Source organism: Gorilla gorilla, chromosome 13 (assembly GCF_029281585.2).
Source record: "Gorilla gorilla gorilla isolate KB3781 chromosome 13, NHGRI_mGorGor1-v2.1_pri, whole genome shotgun sequence".
Classification (NCBI taxonomy): domain Eukaryota; kingdom Metazoa; phylum Chordata; class Mammalia; order Primates; family Hominidae; genus Gorilla; species Gorilla gorilla.
The window spans coordinates 102,866,195-102,886,827 of NC_073237.2; the positions used below are offsets into that span (position 1 = coordinate 102,866,195).

At 41.1% G+C, this 20,633-nt stretch overlaps 1 long non-coding RNA gene across 2 annotated transcripts in view; it reads left to right on the plus strand.

Annotated features, from left to right (window-relative positions):
- The first annotated feature begins 1,198 nt into the window (after window positions 1-1,198).
- The window catches only part of LOC101128024 (uncharacterized), a 63,546-nt gene continuing 44,111 nt past the window's right edge, over window positions 1,199-20,633 (plus strand). For both annotated transcript variants that reach the window (XR_008668249.2, XR_008668248.2), the window contains exon 1: window positions 1,199-1,392. This is a non-coding gene — a long non-coding RNA (uncharacterized lncRNA). The remainder of the gene's footprint in view (window positions 1,393-20,633) is intronic.

The window sequence follows — 20,633 nt, forward strand, 5'->3', positions numbered from 1 at the left end:
TTCCTCAGAAATTTTAATTGAGCATGTGAGAGAGTTTGTGTGTGTGTGTGTGTGTGTGTATGTGTGGGTGACAGAAAAAAAAAGATTGCAGGAGAGTGCTGACAGGGAGGAGACCAGGTTGGGAAAGAAAGGCAGAAAGACTAGTATATTTTAAAGCCAGATATTGCATTTTTAATGGCAGCACAAGAAAGGCAACATCTTCTTGATGGCTTCTCATGATAGATTGAAGCAGAAGCCAGCCTTCCAGTGCTTTTCTGAGGCTTTCTGCCACAGCTTTGCAAAACCTAGAATTGAAAAAACCAATTAATGAATGCCCTGGTGCTTTGGAGGTAGCAAAGACAAAGCAATTGTGTCACAGGGAGCTGAAGCTAGGGCTGCCACTTCATTTCCTTTCCCATGGGAAATCGGAGCATTACCAGCTTTGAGGAGCCTCTGTGATCCTCCGAGTCTGTCTCTCTGCCCCCTCTCTTCCGAATGCATTTAGAATCTAATGATTCTTCTCCTGGCATGAATTGAAGTGATCCACTCCACACACCTCGACTCCAGTCAGCAAGGATTTGTCAGTGAACCCCAAAAACGGTAGGCAGCAAGAGCATAGGATACAGGAAGATACCAGGGTGCCCCAGATTCTAACCCTTCAATATAATAAATAACATGTGAGATGGGGCTGGGAGTGGGCAGGGAAAAGATGCATCATTCACTTTCATCGAGGTCACACTGCCCTTCTCTGCTCTTTTCAGAGAAAAGCTTTTCTTTATACATGCACGCCACACTCACTCACACATGCACACTCCCTGCAAGAAGCCATCAGAGCATTTTGGTCATCTATAGGCCACTCAGCTTCTTCAGAGTTGAGTAAGATTAAAAAAGCCCGACATCTCCAATATTCCTCAGCAACGGTTTATGTACCTGCATAAGCAGATGAAAAAAGGGCTTGGGGATGTATTAAAAAACATGCATGTATATGATGGATGGGGAGAGAGAGAGCACGCAAGAATCTGATACAGATTAATGGCTCTCTGTATTTTTGGAGTCTTTTTGTTTCAGGCCTATGGTTGTGGTGCATTGGAAGGGTTCTGGAATTTTAGAACACAAAGTAGCAGTTTTAAATAATGAGAGAAGATTCCACATGGAACGCTCATCTGGCTGTGGCAGCCTGTGACTGAATGAGAGAAAAGTGCCCTAGAAGCTATTCATTACGAATTCACTGGAAGCTCTCAAACGAGGCTGGCAGAAGCTGAAATTGAAGTGGTCTCTGACCTAATTTTCTTCTGCATGAAACATCTGCATCAAGGCTCTCTTTGATGTATTCCACTTGGCTCTGTCTACGGGATTGTATCACATGGACTCGGTGTTGCCTCCTTATTGAAAGACATTTCCAGCCTTTGCAAGGTAATGCGATGTTACTGTTACCCAAGCTAATCACTCAATGTGCTCCTAAAATAGAAACAATAGCAGTTCAGAGACAATGTTGTCTGCTGGCTGTTCCTGCAGCTTGGGCTCCTGGTTTTCCAACTGAAATCTGTGGCATTTGCCTCCTGTAATTCCAAAACAAAGGAGAGGGAGAAGAAGGGCAAAGCTATGCAAGATAATGTTGAAGGACCAGCAGCATTATGTGTGAGAAGCTTCATCTTATTTGGTCCTTCAAGCCATTGGGTAGGATTTTGGCACCATTTAAACCACACAGAGCAATACCATAAGAGGTCTGCCTTAAGAAAGAAAAAAATCTCTTTATTTGGATGTTGCTTTTATTCCAAATTCTGATTGACACCCTCCGCTGAGAGAGAGAGAGAGAGAGGGAGAGATGTGTGTACTGAATGTTGAGTGTTTTGTGATTCTTTAGTGATCTATGAACTACTTTTAAAAATTGTCTTTCCCCTCTTAAGCTCTCCCAACCTAGGTGGAATGCAGGAGTGAATTTTAAAAGGAATAATGATAATAATCTTTTTTAAAAGCAACTGTAATGAGGCATCTTCTTTATCCTGGCAGAATAGCTCTTGCCTTTCTCCATAAAGGTTTGCTGCACCGTCTTCGTTAATGGTGTGCTGCTGTTCCCCACCATCCCAGCATTATGTGAATAACGGTGGTGTCTTTTGTGTCCCACCCCCTGAAGAAGAAACCTTTGAAATTCTAAATGACTGTGCTGCAGGTTTTAATGTCTGCTTCTGAGAAAGAATTGAGAAATGTGCACTCACTGAGCAAGATGCAGCATGCCTTTGAAAAGCCTTTCCGCCTGACTCCTCTGTCCCACGAATTTAGATGAATATACATTCTTGTAGATGCCCCCTAGTTCTCGTTATGCCAGGAGAGAATGACAGATGTGATCAACAGCCTCCTTTTGCCCAAATATTGATACTCCCATGGACAAATATGTAGTCATTCCTTTCCTTTCTAGTGCTTTCTAATCAAACAAAGCAATGAGATATGAAGCATTTGGGGGCAGTAGAATCTCTGAGGTCGGTGGTGATCTGGTTCTCCAACAAGAAGAGACTATGGGTGCACATTGACCTACTTGTTATGAACCTTCATAGAAGACCCAGGGAAGGTGTTAAGAGTTGGGGCCACGAGGTGGGCATCTTTAATCATCCTCAAGAATTAAAGCAGATATTCCCCTCCTCCAGGATGTCTTCCCTCATTATCCTCACTGTACTGGGGCCTTTCAGGTATGCAACATGACAGAACAACCGTGTTCTCCTCAATCAAAGCACTGAGAATTGTGTATGGTCTGTCTTCTCTAACAGCCTGCGCTGTCTGGAAGGCAGACACTATTTCTTATCTTTGCAGTCACAATGTCCATCACAAATAGGCTGACCAACTCATCTGAATTTGCCCAGCACTTTTCTGGTTTTAGCACAGAAAGTCCAGTGTCCTGGAATTTCCCCTCATTACTGGACAAACCACTGGGTACATATTAAGTGCTCAGTAAATGTGTTAAATGAATTAATATGAAAAATACTGGCCGGGCACGGTGGCTCACACCTGAAATCCCAGCACTTTGGGAGGCCAAGGCAGGAGGATCACCTGAGGTCAGGAGTTCGAGGCCAGCCTGGCCAACGTGGCGAAACCCTGTCTCTACTAAAAATACACAATTAGCCGGGCATGGTGGCGCATGACTATAATTCCAGCTACTCGGGAGGCTGAGGCAGGAGAATTGCTTGAACCAGGGAGTTGGAGGTTGCAGTGAGCCAAGATTGCACCACTGCACTCCAGCCTGGTGACAGAGCAAGACTCTGTCTAAAAAAAATAAATAAATAAAAATAAAAATAAAAATATTATATCACCTTTATCCCGTGAATAATAAGCTCTAGTGTTAGTTTTAAGAAACCTTCATTACCCATGTTGTCTCTCCAGCCATAAGGTTCAAACCCCAACAGAGCCCAGATCTCCCAGTTGTCACACTTACTCAACAAGCAACAGACCTGCTAAGTCCTACAGTCACTGACTCAGAGTCCTGGACTAAGAAGAGATCTTGATGCTGCCTGATGCAAAATGCTGTCCTGTGTTCTGACTTCCCTGAGTATTATAAACAAAAAGGAGTTATCTTATCACAAAGGCATGAGTGATAAGGTACAGGGGTGTAAAGAGACAGGAGAGAGAAAGAGACTGTGAAAAGAAGAGGAGAGAAGAAAGACAAAACTCAGATCACTTTTGCTCAGGTCTTTTGGGGATCCAAGGCTTAACAGAGCTTGCAAGGCCTCCGTTTTTCTGTCCCAGCCCTGCTTTCTGCTCTGATCTCCAATCATTGCTCCCACGTTCAGTGATTCCTGCTCCAGCCACAGAAGCCTCCCTGCTACTCCTCCAACTGAGAAGCAGGCTACTTCTTGGTCCTCGTACTAAGTACTCCCTGAGTTGGAATGTTTTTCCCCGAGACAGCCATGGAACTTGCACCCTGTATTCATTCAGTCCCTGGCTCAGAGCGCCTTACCTTAATACCCTGTAAACATGAGCCCTGTCCATCTCTGTTCATCCTCTGACCCTGCTTTAATTGTCTTCACAGCCCTTATCACCAGCAGACATATTATAGATTTGTTTATTTTCTATCTAGAGCAATATTAATAAAACATTTTATGGTAGAGGCAACACTCTATATCTGTACTTTTCAATACAGCAGCTAGTAGACGTATGGTGGCCACAAAAGTACTTAAAACTCAAGTATTTGAGTACTTGAGATCACCTAGTGAAATTGATGAAATGCATTTTTAATTTTAAAGCTTTTCTTAATTTAATTTAAATTTACATAGCCACATGTAGCTAGTGGCTACCATTTGGACCTTGTGGTTATAGATGAATCTTGAAAGCAGTTTTTTTCTACTTTGCTTTTTGACATACTTCTTATGAGCAGTTCCTGGTATATAAAGGGCTTTCAATAAATGTTTTTAAATAAACTTATGATTCTAGGCATGAAACAGGCATCTGTGGCTGGGGAACAACCCAAGGAGTCAGACTAATTCTGGATTCCAATCAACCCACGTCATGAGAGGACCCTTCAGACATAGAGTCATCAAAGGGATGTTCTCTGGCCAAATTTCATCATCTCCCTAAACCTCATTTTCTTATGTGTTCAATAGGAATATTTACTCACAGTATCTAAGAGATCTGTCAGTGACTTGATGTTCAACACACTTTGTTCTGTAGTGACACCAAAATCCTATGTGTGAGCACATGGCTATATATATAGGAAAGCACTCTGAAGAATGCTAATTTGTGATATTCTTGCCAGTGATTACTATTTTGGAGGAGGGGGGATAATTTATTTGCATTATAAAATAATTCTTTTCCTAACAAAAGAACCTATAACAGGATTCTCTCAAAATACCTAACTCCATGATGCATTTCAATTAAGAATATATTCTGACAAGTCCAGGGTCCTTGCAATTTATTGCACAATGCAAGGCTTACCTGTATTTTCAAGAATGCATTAGGATGTTCCTTTGACTTGCCTGTGTTCTCATAACATCTCTTTTTCTAGGATTTGGTTTGACTTATTAGTTGCAATCTTGGAAGGGTATAGCATTCATTCCTTTTATTGGTTCAACAAGTATTTATTAAATTCAATGTAGTGCCAACTACTCTTCTTGACACAGGGAATACTTTCACATAATGAAAAATTGAAAAAGATAATCCATGTAAAGCTTTTAAAATAGTACCCAACACACACTAAGCATTCCATAAATATTAGTTGTTGTTTTTCTTGCTGGTGTTATTATACAGAACTTACAGTCTAGTGGAGGTAAGAGACAAAAAGCAAACATATATATGATCAGAATTATCTCTAATACAAAGTGCTATGGCAAATATAAAACAAGTTATAACCTGTAGCCTTAGGAACAGCACCTGAGATCTGAACCCAGATGGTCCTGTGTTCAGCCATTGGGTAGTAAGATTTCTGATTCCAATTACAAAAGTAGTAACATTACGTTTCTGGAATTTTGTTGAGTCTGCCTCCTGTGGGCTTTTATAAAAGTGTAGTCAGACCACTTAAAAGAACAGAGAGCTATGATTTCATCTTGCTAGATGAACTATTTTTTAACCTACCAGCTAATAAATATGGTATATTAGTAAATGTCTATAGACATGGCCTAAAAAAAAAATCAGCTAAATTAAGTGATCAAGAGTTCCTGGAGCAGAAGCCACTTTACATCAGTCAAGGAAGGCTGCTCGTAGGAGGAGGTGCTCTCTGAATAGGAGGAGCCAGATCCAGTCGGAAGGGGCACAGGGTAAATTCCATGTAGGAGCATTTACTGAGTAACTGCTTGGTGCAAACATAACACCGATGGCAATGGAAAGACAAGAAGGAGGGGAAGACAAGTATCTGCCTTCAAGAACGTTACAGTTTGCAGAAGAGTTGAAATGAGTCCACTAATGCTAAGGAAGGTAGAGGCTGTAGGAGAAAGCCTGAAAACACTGAGCTGGAATGGAGAAAGGATCTCGCTTCCCCATCTCACTTGGCTGCCTACTCTTTTTCATCTTGCTGCTTCTTCTCCCTTCCCCCTCCAACAATGCCAGAGTTTGCCCTTAGCCTCCCCAAGGACAATAGAGAAGCAGCCCTTGATGAGGCTGGAGGATCCTCCTGTCTGCCTCCCAGCACACACTTGCCTTGCTTTGACTTTGCTCTATGGAAAATAAATCACAGACACTCAATTCCCAGTCACCGTCGCCAGGGAGCTGAGACCTCACCTCCTCCCTGGAGCCTGCCTGTAACAGGGGATTGTCAGGTACAAAGAGAAAACCTTCAGAGACCCACACCCCATTTGGAGAGCGAAGAGGGTCAATGGGAATAATTGCTAGCAGTTGAATGTGAGCGATTGTAGAGGGATTGGAAGGAAAAGGTTTCAGGAAGGGAAGAAAGAAAAGAAGGGGGGAAAAAAGCCCTCACCCCCCCACCCCCCCAACCTCCATAGTCTGTGCACAGAGAACTGCATGGTGGTCTGGGTCCTTGTAGAACATTTGTGTGCCGGACAATAGCACAGCCTGGCTTCAGATCATCAGCTGCTGTTTTCTGGTTAGCTCTCCCTTTATGTGAGTGCACAATGCAAGCCTTCAGTCACAGTGACTCTTGAGAAATACATCTGGTTTTTTCTTTCAGATGCTCTGAAAAGGTCAGCCTGTTCGTTTCTTAGACGCGAGACACCACAGATTTTTTTCTCTCTCTGAACTGGAAAGACAGACCTACACCTTTTCTTGCCTCCTGGTACATAATTAGACATGGTGCGGCTCTAGAAGCCAGCTAGCCCATCCTCGGCACTCTTTCAGAGACGTGTGGCCCAGCTTCGTGGCTGCCGAACTTCTGCTCTGATCACAAAGGCTCCAAACAGTCCTCCTTCCCCAGCCCAACACCCTGGGGTTCTCTGCTTGTTGTTTTGTTAATTATGACAATGACCCCCCACAGCCTGCTACCCAAACATGGTTCATGACCGATGATGCTGTCCCTGGCAGAGGGAAGACTTGAGCATTTCTGGAGGAAAAAAAAAAAAAAACCAACAATAACAACAACAAAACCCCACATTTTAATCATTTTCACTCCAGTGATGGTAAAGATTCTTCATGCACACTGTAACATAATAATAAATGTGCCCATGAGGAAAGAATGATCAGCAGCTGGTGTCTGACAAATTATCTCATTCCAGACAGGCAAACAGTCCACAGTGGGGAGAGGCTGGAGCCTGAAGAGGCAATTTGGCACACGATTGGGGTTTACCTCTCAAATGATGGAGGTTCAAATGGCCCACTGCGTCTGGGCCTGGGCCTCCGAGGAGGTTTTCTCTGGCTCTCCTATTCTCCCATCACCTCCCGGAGCTCCTGACAGCCATAGAAAGAGGGATTATTCTCTGCGCTTAGCCAGCTCACCTCTTGCCCCTCCTCCAGGGCACTCATATTCCAGCCATAAGAAGCAATTACAGTCCACCCCCCGCCAGGAGTCGTGCTCTTTCATGCGTGGTACGTGCTGTTTCCTCTCCTCATAATGCCCTGGCGCCCACAGCGCACTCCTATTCTGTGTTCAAAACCCATCTAGATTCCTTCTCTCCTTTTGCTAACGAGTGTTAGTCACTCTCTCTTCCGGAAGCTTCTAGCACCTTTTCTTAGTACTTTTATTACCCCGCTTTGTAGCTATTTGTTTTCTATGGACTTTCTGATGGCAGCTACCATGTGTTTCTAATGAACCTTGAGTGTAAGGTACAATCCTGAGTGTTTTTCTTCTATTAGCTTGTTTAATCCTCCTGACCCGAACAGGGAGGAACTCTCCCCATTTTACCATGAGGAAACTGAGGATTAATTTATTTTGCACCACGGCCCCCACATGATCCCTGAAGCGGTGAGGTGGAGGTGGAAAAGCACAACTTCACCTCTGCTCCTGTCTCCTAGCAGCCTGGTGGGGCTCACTGGCTTCTCAAGGTTCATCCCCATGTAACATGAAACACCCTGTACCTGCGTTGCCGGATGGCTGTTATGAGGTTTCAAGGCAATATGCTTTGTCTATGTTGTTCTTATCATGGGCCTTGTCTGTGACTTTATTTTTGATAACTATTTTTAATGTCAGTTTCCTTCCAGAATGGAAACTCCAGGAGGGTAAGGACATTGCCTGCCTTGTTTGCACCTATAGTCTCAGTTACTAGAACGCTGCTTGTCACCTGTAGGAGCTCCACACATTTTTTTTTAATTGAGATAGTCTTGCTCTGTCACCTGGGTTGGGGTGCAGTGGTGCCATCGCAGCTCACTTCAACCTCCGCCTCCGAGGTTCAAGCAATTCTCCTGCCTCAGCCTTCCGAGTAGCTGGGATTACAGGCATGTGCCACCACGCCTGGCTAATTTTTGTATTTTTAGTAGAGACAAGGTTTCACCATGTTGGCCAGGCTGGTCTCAAACTCCTGACTTCAAGTGATCGTTTGCCTCGGCCTCCCAAAGTGCTGGGATTACAGGTGTGAGCCACTAGGCCCAGCCAGGGTTTCATACATTTTTTGATGAATGAATTGAGCAATATTAAGATAATAACACAGTCTTATTTTTAACCTGGGTCCCAACACAGCCCACATCCTGTAAAATAAAGCTCTGGGATAAGATAGCACACACTGAGAGCTAAAAACACTTTAGCAATTATTCCTTGGGTTTCTGACTTAGAGGAACCAACCCAAAGCCCTCCTGAGTATTATTTCCCCTGCTCAGAGTTCCTGTTGGTATGAGCAGCAACATCACATAGCATTCCCATCATTGTGGGAGAAAATTGAAGTTGCTGGCATCTGTCTCTTAACATAGCCTTTTAGAAGTGGGTCTAAGAAGTGGCTATTCGGCAGCTATGACTTGCATCTCTACTATGTGTGCTAGGCAATTACAGAAAGTGAGAAAATTGTCCCGTGTGTGAGTATGCAGACCATGTCTCCCCCATCCAATCTCCATGGGAGCACAATATGATTATCCTCAGTTTACAGATAAGTAAAACTAAGTCTCAGAATGACTATACAACCTGCCCGAGATCTCACAGCTTTCAAGGCAGAGATCGGCAACTCAATTGCCTGTAATACAAATAAGAAACTTGAATGCTAAGGTCAGCACATGATATGAATTCTGTGAAAAACTGTCCAATGGGCCTGGCATGGTGACTCATGCCTGTAATCCCAGTGTTTTGGGAAGCTGAGGCAGGCAGATCCCTTGAGCCTAGGAGTTGGAGACCAGCCTGGGCAACATGGCGAAAACCTGTCTCTACAAAAAAAAAAAAAATTTTTTTTTTTTTTTTAATTAGCCGGCTGTGGTGGCACATGCCTGTAGTTCCTGCTACTCAGGAGGCTGAGGTGAGAGGATTGTGTGAGCCCTGAAGGCTCAGTGAGTTGTAATCGTACCACTGCACTCCAGCCTGGGTGACAGAATGAGAACCTATCTCATAAACAAACAAACAAACAGACAAAAAAAAAAACCCTATGAAATGGAAAGTTGGCAAATCTCAGTAACTTATGTTGATGAGCATAATTAGAAAACCATATGTTTGTATCTGTACCTTTGAAAAACAGAACAAAGAAGAAAAATAATAGGTTGCAGACATCTTCAATGGTCAATACAAACAAGGGTTTGCTCATAGTTGAATCAGGCAACTGTAATACATATGCTTACAGCAAGTACCTAGAGATGGGGACTAGCCCCTATCTGGAGTATTCCCCCTGTTAAACCTATAAGGAAAATATATATCTCGGTTGAGTATCTCTAGAGAGAATCTAAAAGAATTTAGTCTCTTATGTTGTATCTCACAGTTGAGAGCTAAGATCTGGCTTTTCGGTTTCATTCTGTAATAGCTTCCTTTAGTTTGTGTTTATGTTAGACATATAAAAGACTCACAGTCATCTATTCTCTCCCAGGTTTAAAAATGGCCACATCTTCCACTCTCATATTGCAATTTGGAAACAGTGAAGACTAAAGACCAAGAAGAGAATAGTTTCTGGTATTAGATTGCTTGATTAGTTTAAAACAAATATTATTATATTTTTAACTAAAAACCCAAGGGAACTCATCTTGGTCTATAGCCACAATCACTGTAAATAGTAACTCTAGGACACAGAAGGAGTAGTTGAAATCCTCACTAAATCCCCTCTATGGGAGTAAACCGCACTTATATGGTTACCCTGATGGCTTGATGTGTGCATTTCCTTTTGGAATGCTGGGTTTGCAAAGATCTTATTTAAATTCAGACTCTTTTTTACACTGGGTCTTGAAAAATTGGGATTTCTTTTAAGTGGACAGGAATGTTAATAGGCCCTGAAGCATCTCTTGCTTAGATGGGCCTGGTTGAAGCCACATTCTGTAAGAGGGACAGCTCACTTTTTTCAGACACTCTGGTCTGTGGAATTTTATCTGAGGTAGAACCAAGTTGAGATGGAGAGCCATGGGAATACCCGAAGAGAGTCCTTAAAGTGGAGCTTAATGAAGCCTGCAAAAGGATTCACTGAGCATCACAGAAGGCCTGGTCTGTGCAGAACTAATTAGTTTGTTAAGTATAACCTGTTGTATTCAATGTACGCAGTGCCTTATGTGATACACAGATAACAATGGGTTTTTCATGAGAACTTTCCATTCTTCCTCTAAAACTAAAAATATCCTTAGACAAAGATGGCAAAAGAGGAAAAAGTCTCTGGTTGGCCTGGCCTGGATTTCCCACATACAACTTCCTCACGAAGTGGTTGTTTCTGTTACCATGGGCTACTGACATTGGCCTGTTTCCTCTGGTTCCAACTACAGTTGCTCAAAGTTCACTTGGAGTATCTAGATTTCATCAACAATAATCTTAAGACCGTTTTCTCCCTCAAATACTCTCCAATGTTGTCTAGACTGGGTATATTGATTATTATTCTGGATAGGATTTCTCTTTCTGTTTGCTCCTGATTACAACTCTGAAACTAATCTAGTTCTGTTCTATAGAAATATAATGAGATCTGCAAATATAAACCACATACGTATTTCAAATTTCCTAGTAGCTACATTAAAAAGAAAGGTAAAATTAATTCAATAATCTATTTTGTGGAACTATATATAGTATCAAACATATTATATCAGCATGTCATCAATACACAAAAATCATTAATGGGATGTTTTACATTCTTTTTTCCCTGTCAGACTAAGTTTCCAAAATCTGGTGTATATTTCATACTTACAGCACATCCGAATCTGGACTGGTCACATTACATGTGCCCAAAAGCCACATGTCACTAGTGGCTACCAAATTGAACAGCACAGCACAAATCTGTTCTAGGGGCCTTGGGTTCTCACCAACTGCTTGTGGTAACAGAGAGATTTTCATGTTGCTCACATTTCAGTGGGATATATAACTTCCTGATTCAGATCAACCTGAAAATAACTCCCCACTTGCCCACCAAGGAGATGCCCCATGACAATGCCTGTCGATTAAACTCCACAGCTTTGTTCACCCCAACTTCCTTGCATTATTCTTGTTTAATCACTGCATTTGTAATTGCCATGTTGAAGACAGTAATGCAAAAAGTATTTCCAATTTCATAGCTTTGACTGCATCATATTGTGTTGTTGTTGTTTGTTTTTACTTAAGTAGGGTGAGAATGTCAGGATAAAAGGTTTCTTTTACTTTACTGTTTCACCTCACTATTTTCTTTTCCTCTTTCTTTGTTTCCTGTGTGTTGAAGATGTTGTCACCTTCCTTATTCCATGGTTTATGGAGTTCCATGCCTTCTCTTCTTTCTGGAGGTCTTTGCATGCAGAATGTCGAGTAGATCATGTCTGAGGTCCCTTTCAGCCCCTCTGGAGCCTGCTTCCTGTCCACAAGTAGGGTAAGAGAAGAGAGGCTGGACAGGGACTCAGGGCTGAAAGCAGCGATGTGAGGAGTGCCAGGGGGTAGAAAGCAGGGATAGGGAAGCATGATAGGGGTAGGAGGAGAAGGGAAGACAGACAGAAAGGAGTCAAGTATGTGTAAAGCATAGAAAATGGCTGGCAATTACATAGAGAAGGGTATTCTAAAGCTGGTGGGACGATCAAAATATACGAATTGTAAAGGTTAAGTGAAATGTTTATTTTATTCCTTTCTCCTCTTCAGTCAGCCTGACTGAATACGATTAACAGGCACACTGCGCTAGCTGCATACTAAAATTAGGTGTTAGTTCGACTTCTCACTCACAGCATTAATGCACAGAGGGCTCTTACACATAAATGCCTTTCTCACCAGGCTCAGGCACCTCACATCCTTCCTCAAAGTTGTACGTTAAAAAGGAAACATGGAGCTTTTGTTCAGCTGGCCTGCCTGTGTCAGTCAGTGCCTTGTGCTGGAGAGAAAAACATAGCAGAGTGGAGCATCGGACCTGATTGAGGTCAAATCCTGGCTCAACAACATCCTAGCATTGCAACCTTGGGCAAGAATATTTACCTCGCTTAGGCACAGCTTTCTTATCTACTCAAGGGACATACACATTTCTCTTTTACCTACCTTGCAAGGATTTGGGAGAAAATTAATAAGATAATGCATAGGGAAGTATTTAAAATTTCTTAAATCTTACACAAAAGGACTAATGTAATTGTGTCTATGTTGACCATTATGTCTAAATATTTGCCAGGTTGCTCCCAGTTTACAAATAGAGCAAGAAAGACCCAGACAAGTAACACTGGCTCACTCAGTATATCCCAGAAACCAGGGATAAAAGATGAAAACCTAGTCCACTGCCTTCCAGCCACAGCCTGTGTTCTTCAACCATGTTGCCTTTTTGAGAAAAATATTCCTCACCTCAACTCTATTCAAATATAATGTCTGTTCAGCCATCAAGAGAGAAAAGACCAAAGATATTTTTCAGAATTTTTTTAAAAAACTGTCTTTAATAACTCTTTGAAAGATTGATGTCGAAATCATTTTCTTTCTGAAATTTCTTTATCTTCTCCATCATTTATATATATTATTATGTGCCTACTTATAAAAGCTGAAATACATGGAATTTTTAGCCTATTGATAATTGAAACATGTGTCCTTGGGTTTTTTCCCTTTGTTAAGTATACTTACACCAAAAATATATGAGTTTTTCACTTGTTCAACAGTCTCACAAATAAACACTTGTTAATGAATTAGTTTTCAGAAACAATTTATTTTCAATTCCCTGATAGCTTACGTATACCAAGCCAATGACCAAGTTTATGTTCACATTCACTGTGTACAAAAAAGCAGCTAATACTGCTTAAATATGTGTTCCTTGTATTAATACTTGATCTCATTAGGTGACATGCAGTAATGACAACATCGCCGAGCTTCAGAGCTGGTTCAAGCCCCAGAAATGCTTCTAGCTAAGACCTTAGGCTTATCTCATTCCTCCTTGAACCTCAGTTTCATCATCAGTAAAGTGGAAATAATATCACACCTGTGTCACACAATTCTTGGGAGAAATAAAAGACCTACTTTTTATGGAACAGTTTTATGAAATTCAAAGTCTTGTAGATAATTTATTTTTTCTCCATGTAATTCTTTCAAGCGATAGCTATATGGAGGCAAGAGTATTCAATCTGTGCTGTGCTGTTCCCCAAGGGTCATGTTTCCATTGTGTTGATTACTGATAAGGAAGGATAAAAGCCTATGACATGAAAGAGGGTGGGAATCTGAGAGGGTGGAATAATTATCCTAAGAAGTATGGCCTATAATTCTTGGAATTAAAGGACCTTAGAGATGATCTAGTCTAGCTCCTAATTTCTCAGTTAAGAAAACAGGACAGGTGGTGTGGGAAAGATGGGCCTTATTTTCAGCAGTGCAAGAATAAAGACCAAACCAAAACCATAGAAAATGCTTTATTTTCTGAAGCTAGCTATTTCACTACACTGTGCTGTCTCATTTATAAGGACCAAATATCACATTCTCTGGGTGATGGCAGGGCACCCGTGGATGATGCAGCCTTGGAGAAGTCACTCAGGGACTCTCAGAAATAGAAGGGTGATATAGTTTGGACATGTGTCCCCTCTAAATCTCATGTCAAATTGTAATCTGCAATGTTGGAGATGGGAAGTGAATGGCTCATGGGGATGGATTTCTTATGAATGGTTTAGCATCATCCTCTTGATGCTGTCCTTGCAATAGTGAGTTCTCGTAAGATCTGGTTGTTTAAAAGTGTGTGGCAGGCCGGGCACGGTGGCTCACACCTGTAATCCCGGCACTTTGGGAGGCCAAGGTGGGACGATCATGAGGTCAGGAGATCAAGACCCATCCTGGCTAACACGGTGAAACCCCGTCTCTACCAAAAAAAAAAAAAAAAAAAAAAAAAAAAAAAATTAGCCGGTCGTGGTGGCATCTGCCTGTAGTCCCAGCTACTCAGGCGGCTGGGGCAGGAGAATCGCTTGAACCCAGGAGGCAGAGGCTGCAGTGAGCTGAGATCGCACCACTGTGCTCCAGCCTGGGCGACAAAGTGAGACTCCGTAGTAAAAAAAAAAAAAAAAAGTGTGTGGCATCTCCCCATCTCTCTCTTCCTCCTATTTTCGCCATGTGACGTGCCTGCTCCTGTTGTACTTCCCACCATGAGTAAAAGCTCCTCAAGCATTGAGGCCTTTCCAGAAGCCAAGCAAATGCTGGCACTGTGTTTCCTCTGCGGCCTGGGGAACTGTGAGCCGATCAAACCTCTTTTCTTGATAAATTATCCAGTCTCCGGTATTTGTTTATAGCAATGTGAGTACTATACAACTGGCTCTGTAATCAAACCTGTTATACTGACTCTCTTACAAAATCCCCACCAAGTGTCCGCTATCCTCTCTATACCTCTGGTGATGGCACACTCAATGCCCATCTAGACCATCCTGACCTCATTTTCAAACACATTTTTAAAATAAGAATGGATACATGTTTGTTGTTGGCCTCTGTCTACCCTCTCTCCTACTCGTCTGAGACCCAGGCTGCTAGGATAGATTCATCCAGCCAATATATTCACACCTGCCTGGGGCTGGACTTGGGGATACCCTGGAAAGCAAAACAAATGGCAAGCCTGTGAAAAGGGACAAGCATCAAATAAGTCATTGCAGAATTAGTTACTTCATTGAAGTTGTAATGGGAGTTCTAAAAGAAAAGAACTAGATGCCATACATGAATGTAACAAAGGGATCAAACATAGGCTTGGGGTCAGAAGACAGTTCCCCAAGAACGTGGTGATCGAGCAGACCTTGGTCCAGTGAAGTTAGATGAGTGTGAAAAGGGAGTTCCAAGCTAAGAAAATTGCTGCTGTGAAGGCCTTGAAGGAAAAGAGCCCAGAGAGTTCTGGGCAAGGAAGGAAGGCCAATGTGGATGGAGCAGAGTGCAGAAGGTGGGGTGGGGAGAGAGGTCAGGAAAGCTACCCCAAACATCACTCAAACACTTCACAAGGACTTGCTCCTTTGTTTTTCAAGTTTGTCTATAATCCCCTTAAGCAGGTTGCCTGAAAAGAGCATAAGGGTTATGAACACCAACTGTATTTCAGACTGCGTAGATACAAATTCTGGCTCCATGAATTGCTAGCTGTGAGACTTTAAAGTGGTTCTGTATTTTTCTCTGGATCTTCACCTATAACTGGTCCTAATAGTAGTACTCACTCCCAGTGTCTTGAGAATTAAATTAGTTCATATACACAAAGTTTCTAGAACAGCGTCTGGCATATAAGTGTTGCCTAAGACCTATTTATTACTATAATGGGGCAATGGCCTGACTCCTATTTTTCTCTAGCTTTTTAGTCTATGTCAATTCAGGTTCTCTGGGAAGCAGACAGGCTGGGTAGGGAGAGCTTCTGGTGCAATACCCATCTGAGGAAGTCTTGGAGGACCCACTGAGAAGCTCTAGAACAGATTCCCTGAGCAGAAAAAGTCAGGTTCTAGTAATACTGCCATGTTTAGTATGCTGAACATAAAGATGAAATTTAAAAGTTGAAGTTTGATAGCTGGTTTTACCAGAGGTTATGGTTTGAATGTTTATGTACCCCTAAAATTCACATGTTGAAATCTTGGCCTCCAAGGTGATGGTATTAGGAGGTGAAGCTTTGTGGATGGTGATTAGGAATGGGATTAGGGCTCTTGGGTCTTGGGCCTAAGGGAATGTGTTTCTCCTTTTCATTATGTGAGGACACAGCAAAAAGTTGCCATCTATGAGCCAGAAAATGGGTCTTTGCCAGACCTCAAATCTGCCTATGTCTTTATTATGGAATTTCCAGCACCTAGAACTATGAGAAATAAATTTCTGTTGTTTATGAGGTACCCAGTCTATAATATTTTATTATAGCAGCCAAAAGGGAGTAAGACAGAGTCCAAGGAGTGCACATATCACTGTTATAGCTTCTCACTCATTAAGTAGCTCCCCCAGCTCCCTGACCCTCCTTTGAATCTCCCAGACTCTCAGCCGAATTACACTGTCTACTGTCCCCTGGCCCTCCTGGTCTATTTGCTTTGAATAATCCCAAAACCATCCCCCCATACTGATCCGTGGAAAAATTCTCTTTCACAAAACTGGTCCCTAGTGCCAAAAAGGTTAGGGACCACTGTTGAAAGCCTTTTTCACACCTAGCAAAGCTAAGTTATCATTATGTATTTAGCTATGTATAGCTATGTGTGTGTTTACATGTGCACATGTATGCATGTTTAATACAAGCAAAGGTATTTTGGGTAAATAATGGTTTACCATGGTTTGGGTATGTTTGGGTAAATAATGATTTTCAGGTCAACTGAAAGGGATATTTGTGTGTGTGCATGTATGTGTGTGAGAGAGAATAAATAGCATACTGACAAAGTCACCTGGGCCAAATCACGGAATACCTGATAAGCAGTGTGAGCCATTGGATAATATTTCATATGCAATGATGGAATGGAGAGTCAATGGCTTTATTCATGATCCAAGAACTGGGGTCATGAGAAGGCAACCAGGACCAGAGTAGGGAGATCATGAGAAAATCCCAAAGCCGCAGTCCACAGTGGGGCCCAGACCTTAAGAACCAAGAAACTTGTCCTAAAGACACAGAAACAGAAATGGAGCCTTGTGTTAGGCTTGATCCTGTCAACAATGGGGAATCAGTGAAGGCACTAGAGAGTGATGGTCACATATACGATGGAGAAAGATCCCAGTGAGAATGAACCTAGAGAGAATGGGGAAGGGAGAAGCTGACTCTGGGAGACCAGCTTGGCATTTATAGTAACAATCAATGCTGGAGGAAGATGACAATCTTTGAGGAAACATAATGAGTTCATTATAGGACAAACTATACAAGATTCATCAGAGTGTGAGTGAATTGTAGGACATGCTGAAATGCTGACTTCAAAGGACTGGGAGATGGAAAAAGAGAGGGTGCAATTAGGGAGGAAGGAGGAAGCAAATGACCAAAGAGAGGAGTGTCAAAATGCAGAAATGTTTGATCTCTTCAACATGACGGAGAATATGAGTGAAGTTTGCACTGAAAAAAAGCAAGATTTTGAATTGTGTTGGTCCCTGGTGATCATTGATAGAGCAATTTTATAGAAGGTGGTGGGGCCAGACCATATTGTGGGTGGATGATGCATTAGTGGGAGGTAAGGATGTGAAAGCAGATACATGATGTGGAGCACAGTGGAAACCATGGCTGGGCTTTGATTTCCTCCAGTCATGTTTGCTTAACCTTTTCTAGTCTTCTTCATACTTTCTAACAGTTTCACTACATCCTGAATTTTCCCTACAATCATTTGTCATGTTGTCCTTTGATATATGGTCTTTATTCTATCTTTGCTACAGACCTTTTTACTCCTGGACTCCTTCTCTCTTGAGATCCTCTATAGGTTTACAGTCAGAGCTGCCTGTTTGATTGTTGCTTCACCTTCTCTTTCCACTTTCCCTGCTCCAAGTGGCATGTTGTAGAAACATAGCTAGTCATTCTCTGAAATTCTTAAATCAGCTTTTCCAAAGTCCAGGGACATACCTTGAGTTTCGTCAGCCACACACATAACCTTACTTTCAGAAGACTTCCTGCTAGCATTCCTGAGAATGTCTGTCATGCAGAACGAGTGGGGTCTTGCCTATGTCCCTTTGCTAGTTAATCTTTATACAAGAGTATATAAAGATACCTATATATCAAACCTGTGCGTTGTGCATATGTACCCTAGAACTTAAAGTATAATAATAAATAAATAAATAAAAAAGAAATAATTAACAAAAGATACATTTGTGGCAATTATCATGTTAAAATCAGCATATAAAATAACATTAAGTCTGTAGACCACATAGGGATGACAGATCATTTCAGTCTATGAATGCCTATCTTGTTCGACCATGGATGCTAAGAAAGAGAGAAGTCTCCTCCCTTCCTTTCTCCACTTGCAATGTCTCTGAAATTAGTACTGCTCACACAATCCCAAAAAACTCATAGAACTCTTTCTTGCTGGGAACACAAGCTCTGCATGCTACTTCAGGTCTCACTAAGATTTTTGCTACATGCCAACCTCTAGTCTATAGCATATGCTTAGTATTAAAGTGGATAATGTAACAAAAACTTGGACCCACTCACAGAGAACTACCATACTTTTTTTTGCTTATTACTTCTTGCTTAGTCATTATTTCTCCAATCTGATAACAAATGTATTAGGTTGGTGCAAAAGTAATTGCAGTTCTTGCCATTGAAAGTCATGGCAAAACCCACAAGTTACCTTTTTGCACCAATATAATACAATTACCAGGATTAGCTGGATGACCAGATTCCTCATCTAGAATGGCATGGTAGCTTTCTCCCAAGTCTCTATGCGAGTATATCCTGTGTTGATCAAGATATAAAATGCAGTTTGATAAGGATGCCAAGACCATTTAAAAATAATAGTCTTTTAAACAAATGCTCCTGGATAAACTGGATATCTGCATGCAGAAGAATAAAGTTGGACTCCTATATCACACCATATACTGTGCAAAAATTAACTCCAAATGGGCAAAAGACCTAAATGTAAATGCTAAAGCTATAAAACTCTTAGAAGAAAATATGAGAGTTAATCTTCATGACCTTGAATTAAGCAAGTCTTATTAGGTATGATACCAAAAGCACAAGCAACTGAAGAAAAAAATAAAGTGGACTTTATCAAAATGAAAAATATTTCTGCTTTAAAGAACACCATCAAGTATGTGAAAAGATAATTCACAGATTAGAAGATTTTTGCAAATCATATATCTGAAAGGATACTTGTATCTACAATATAGAAAGAAGTCTTAGAACTCAATAATAAAAACAAAAGCCCCATTAAAAAATTGACAAAGGATTCCAATAGACATTTCTCCAATGAAGATATACAAATAGATAATAAGCCACATGTAAAAATGTTCATCATTAGCCATTAAGGAAATGCAAATCAAAGCTACAGATAAATACAACTTCATACCCATTAGGATGGCTTTAATTTAAATGACAGACAGGAACAAGCGTTGAAGATGAGTAGAAACTGGAATCCTCTTACATCACTGATGAGAATGCAAAAAGATGTGGCTGCTTTGAAAAACAGTCTGGTAGTTTCTCAAAAGGTTAAACATAGAGTTGCCATACAACTCAGCAATTCAACTCATAGGTATATACCCAAGATAAATAAAAAACATGTGTTCACACAAAAAGCTGTACACAAATGGTTATAGAAGCATTATTCACAATAGGCAAAGAGTGGAAATAATCCAAATGTCCTTCAACTGATAAATGGATAATCAAATTGTGATATATTTTATTCAGTCATACAAAGAGATGAAGTGCTGATACCTGCTACAATATGGATAAGCCTTGAAAATACTATGCTAAGTGAAAAAATCAGACAGAGAAAAAAAAAAACTTGCAATGTGTGATTCTACTGATACAAATCTCCAGAATAGGGAAATCCATAAAGACAAATTAGTTTTTGTTTAGGGCAGAGATGAGGAGCTTAGAGAGTGATAGCTAAAAGCTATGGGCTTTTTTTTTTATGGGGGAGGGTGTGGTGAGGAAAAAAATGTTCTGAAACTAGATAGAGCTGATAGTTGCACAACTGTATTATTAATACACTAAAAACACTGAATTGTAAATTTTAAAGTGATGAGTTTCACATATCATTCATCTGTTATGTCGATTACACCTCAATTTTAAAATGTTAAAGTGGAGGAAAAGAAAGGAGAAGAGAAGCAAGAGGGGAGAGGAGGGGGAAGGATAGGAAGAATAAGAAGGAGAAGAGGGAGGAATTAGAGGAAGAAAAAGAGGAGGAGGAGGAGAAGAAGTAGTAAAGTGAGCAGGACAATAACTTCCAATTTTGCAGAAAAAGTTCCAGGAGGCAAGTTAGCTACTTTGCCAGTAAAGATTAGGTTCATTAAAACTCCAGATTTGACAGATCCTTTCAACCTACCAACAGGTAGCAGGGGATATCTTATGCTGTCCCCATCAGGTGTAACATCATTACTAACATATTAACATTGAGCTTTTGAACCATAGATGCTGTACATTACATTTGGACAGATACTCCATGTGCCCAAGACCAGGTGATGTGTGCTGCACAGATTTTTTAAAATTATAATTCAAATCTGGGAAGGATTTTAAAGATTGTTATAATCATGATCAATTAATAACAACTAAATTTGATACAGTATAAAATAAATATTTGTTTGATGGGGATGGCCTCTCTCTCTCTCTTTGAATTTCTCTAACCTTGAATTTTATCTGTCTTGTGGCCCTTATTTCACCCTATCTTGTTGT